Genomic DNA, 4,813 nt, shown 5'->3' with positions numbered 1-4,813 from the left:
TTTTGTCTAAAGTTTCTTTTAAACGGTACATAAAAAATATATGGCCACGCGCGGTGGCTCACGCCTGTAATCCCAGCACTTTGGGGTGGCGGATCACCTGAGGTCAGGAGTTTGAGACCAGCCTGCCCAACGTGGTGAAACCCTGTCTCTACTAAAAATACAAAAATTAGCCTGGCGTGGTGGCACCTGCCTGTAATCCCAGCTACTCGGGAGGCTGAGGCAGAATTGCTTGAACCTAGGAGGCGGAGGTTGCAGTGAGCCAAGATGGAGGCACTGCACTCCAGCCTGGGCAACAGAGGGAGAGTCTGTCTAAAAATAAATAAATAAATAAATAAATTACATATATATATAAATATATATGTATATATAAATATAAAACAAGGGCAGAGATACAAAATGAAGGCAGGAAGGTTAATGTGACAGTAGTTTACTTTGAAGTTCTATTCATTTGTTACGGCTGGACCATAAATTTGACACTACACGTTTTAACAGGCTACAGAAAAAGGGACCCCTACCGGATTACACACATGGAAGTGTGACGGTATCATGAGAAGAGGGAACAGTGTTTATGTTAGATCATATACCTAGTGTAAAGAAAATTAAGCAGTTTAAATTATAAGTTGATCTCATAAAATGACTTTTTTTTTTTTTTTTTTTGAGACAGTCTCGCTCTGTCACCCAGGCTGGAGTGCAATGGCGCAATGTTGGCTCACTGCAACCTCCGCCTCCCAGGTTCAAGTGATTCTCCTGCCTCAGCCTCCCCAGTAGCTGGGATTACAGGTGTCCACCACCACGCCCAGCTAACTTTTTGTATTTTAAGTAGAGATGGGGTTTCACCAGGTTGGCCAGGCTAGTCTCGAACTCCTACCTCAGGTGATCCCACCGCCTCAGCCCCTCAAAGTGCTGGGATTACAGGCATAAGCCACTGCACCTGGCCAGACTTATTTCTTGAGATAACTCCTTACTTTGAAATTTAATCTATTTGTAGTTTGCAATAAATGTTATGTTTTTAAAGACATAAAATTATGAAAGTTTTCTTGTCTTTTCAGTTTTTAAAAATTTTATTATAAAATGCTTCAAATAGGTACAAAAGTGGAAAGAATGGATAATCCCCATGTAACCACTATCAACAGTGATCAATTTAGAAACATTCTTGTTTCAACTCTCTAGATTATTTTTAAGAAAATCCCAGATGTCATATCATTTTATCCATATATATATTTTCTCTATATCTCTAAAAGATTAGGATTGTTTAGAAAATCAGAATACTATAATGCTCTGATTTTAAAAATATATTGTCTGCATATACGTAAGGGAAAACAGCTTTAGGATTCATTCTTAGACCATTTTTAATTCTCAATTTGCTTATACACACACACCATAGTTGTGGGTGATCACTTACATTTCAATAATTTAATCCAATATATAAAAAATATATATTATATATAATATATACTATATATATAATATATATAAATATATATTAAATATATAATATATAATTATATAAAATATATAATCTATTATATAAATATGATATATAATTATATAAATATATAAATATATATCATATATCATGTTTATATATTTTATAAATATATAAAATATATATTTTATAAATATATTTAAAAAATATATATTTTTTCCCCTGAAACAGGGTCTCACTCATCACCCAGGCTGGAATGCAGTGGCGTGATCACAGCTCACTGTAGCCTCTAGCCTCACCTTCCTGGGCTCAGGTGATCCTCTCACCTCAGCCTCCAAGTAGCTGGGACTAGATGCATACCACCATGCCGGGCTAATTTTTTATATTTTTAGTAGAAACGGTGTTTCACCATGTTGCCGAGGCTAGTCTCAAATTCCTGGGCTCAAGTGAGCCACCCACCTCAGCCTCCCAAAGTGCTGGGATTATAGACATGTGCCACAGTGCTTGGCCAAAATATTATTTCAACACATGACGATACAAAACATGATTGAGGTTTTTTTACATTCCTTTCTTCATGCTGAATCTTCAGTAACCAGCATGCACTTGACATTTAACAGTTCTCGATTTACAGTGGCCACCAAGTGCTCGGCAGCCCTCCACAGCTGCCTTACAGGGCCACACAGGCTCAGGGAGAGGGGAACGACCAGGGCTCTGCAGGCAGGACACCTGGGTCAGACCCTGGCTGTGCTGCTTACCCACTGTATGACCCTAAGCAAAGCTACCTGACCTCTCTCTGTAACAGCTTCTTCACCTGAAACTGATGTAAGAGGTCACTAATGTTAGCCACCTCATGAGGTCATAGAGTTTTCAGAAAGGAACCCTCAGGCAGTGCCTGGTACACAGGTGTTGGGTGAATACAGGCAAGCCCTCAGGTGCACACTCCCTGCCCTCGCAGAGTCTGGAAGGCAATGGTTTCAGGAGCACAGGCCCTAGCCCCTCTCTTCTCCATAGCCTCCCCATCTCCTGACTGGCTCTGCAGTATTCTGCACGTGGCTCATTTTCTCTGATGGACCAGAAAGTACTTCAAAACTGTCCAGTGTTTCAAGAGCCTCACCATGCTAACCCAATTCTCCTTTCAATAAACAGACCTTGGTTGTGCAGCGTGAGTCGTGAGTACAGACACTGAGACTGTGGATGGGTGGGAGAACTGGGGAGATTCTCACATCACTGCAGACCTCCTCAGTGCCTCACAGAGGGCTCATCTGGACTGGGCTCGTCTGCGTTCCTGTCTTTCACAGCTCAACACCTGGCTATCTGGCAGCCCTGACCTCTGTTCATATTCTGATTGCAAATGCGCCTTGCTCAAATCCTCTTGGGTGTTGAGACCAAACCCTTTATCACTCCCTTTCCTCCCCTTGCCCAGGGATGCCTTGGAGTCATTCTTGGGCTTTCTTCTCTTTTGTTCTCTATGAAGTCTTGGTTTTGCAGCTCTGCCTTTGCCTGTTTATTTTCATGGCCACCCCTGCAGGCACCACCTGAGGAGTGTTGAGATGCCCCCACTGCTTCCAAGCTGGTCTGGTCTGTGTTCCTGTTCCAATCCAGCTGGCATGCTGCCACCACACTCTCCTGAAGTGATCTTTTCATCATTTCTGCTCAAGATTCTTTAAGGACTCCTTTAAGAACTACTACAAAATAAGGAGGCTGGGTTAGATCATTTTTAAGATCACTTCTACTTCTAAAGCTGTGTGCCTCAACTTTCTACCTAGCTCTGGAGGGCCTGGGACTTATGAAAGGAAAATAAAATCTCAGGACCCTAAACTCATTATGCCAAGGGGAAAAGTTAAGCTTGGAAACTGAGTTGCACAAGAGCTGCCTTCCTATTGTTCCTAAAGAGATGGCTGCAAAGAAAGAAACCATTTATCTCCCCAGGCGGCCTCCCTCACTCATTGCTCACAAGGAAATTCCTTGTGAGCCCTAAAACCTTTACCCTGAAACAAAGTTCTGCTGGATCTCACCCTGACAATATTAACAGCTTATCTCACAGGAATGGATAAAGACCAGACCAGAAATCATCCCTCTGCCAACCTGAGACAAATGTGTATTTGACTCCTTTTTCTACTCTATGTTTACTTTATTGCATGTAAAATGCGGATTTACTGAACAAGAGATGCATGCATAACTGACATCCCTCTACCCCTCCTTTCACGTCACATGTGGATTCAGTGGGCAAAAATCAAGAATGCAACCACTCACCTCACCACCTACCCTCCCCTTTTTTCCCTTCCTCCTTCCCTTCCTGACACTCTTTCCCCTTTAAATATTCAAGCCCTCGAAGCTCTCTCTGGAAAAAGCAGGGACCACAGATCCCCTGTAACTGGTGTTTCTTTTTCCCTGGGTACATCCTCAACCTTGACAAAACAAACCTCTAAGCTGACAGAGATCTGTCTCAGCCACTCTTGGGTCTACGGGGTCCACCACCTGCAACTGCAGCAGGCTCAGGGCTGCCCCCGGGCTCCACGCCGCACACTCTTCCTTCCCCTTCCTTCAGCTCTATGACCTGCTCATCCTTCTGGGTACCTCGGCCCTATCTCCTGCAGAGCCTTCCTGGACCACTCTGCCCATGCTGGCCTTTCCTTCCACAGAGCCCTGCTGCATGCTTTCCAGTGTTTTGGGGATGCTGGCGTTCACTCATTTGACTGCACACTTTTGTGCACTGACAGCATGGATTCTTCTGAATCGTCTAACATAGGGGTTATAGTCGGCTTCTTGAAGACTTGCTGATTGAACAGCATAATCTTAGTGAAGCTGCCTTTGCAAAATTATAACAGCAAGAGAAATTTGGCATGGCTGACTCCATCTTGCTTCTAGCCTCACACACTGTCCTCGCTCGTTCCTGGGTGTGGGCCAAGCTAACTTCGGGAGGAATTTATAGTTTAACTGATAATAGCACTTCCCCAAAACTAAACTGCCCTTGTAAAACTAATGAAAGGCCAACAAGTTAGGAGGATAAGAGGAGCCTGAATTCTAAGATGTAGGCATGGTTAAATAATTACCAGCCATTATTCTGGAGGTCAGATTTTCAAGTTCCCCAATTACTCCTACAGATAACATCTCTACTGTAAAACTTAGGCTTGGCCTTTTGAGATAGCTTTTCAGCTTTTTGCATTTCTGACAACCAATGGCTCCACCTGGACTTACCAACTGGTCCTGTGGCCCCACTCAGAAACTGACTCAGCACAGGAGGATAGCTTCCATGCCCTATGATTTCACCTCTGCCCCAACCAACCAGCCAGCATTCCCCACTCCCTGGCCCTTACCTGCCAAGCTATCCTTGAAAAACCCTGGTCTCCAAGGAGACTGATTTGAGTAATAATAAAACTCCAGGCT

General features: G+C 43.4%; 1 protein-coding gene across 4 annotated transcripts in view; it reads right to left on the bottom strand.

The window, feature by feature from the left end:
• AFG3L2 (AFG3 like matrix AAA peptidase subunit 2) overlaps nt 1–4,813 on the bottom strand; it is a 48,126-nt gene that overhangs the window by 2,528 nt on the left and 40,785 nt on the right. The gene's annotated exons all lie outside the window — the stretch shown is intronic.

This window comes from Pongo abelii, chromosome 17 (genome assembly GCF_028885655.2).
Source record: "Pongo abelii isolate AG06213 chromosome 17, NHGRI_mPonAbe1-v2.0_pri, whole genome shotgun sequence".
Taxonomy (NCBI): domain Eukaryota; kingdom Metazoa; phylum Chordata; class Mammalia; order Primates; family Hominidae; genus Pongo; species Pongo abelii.
Note: the sequence above shows the minus strand (reverse complement) of the source record. Positions and strands in the feature narration are given on the sequence as shown.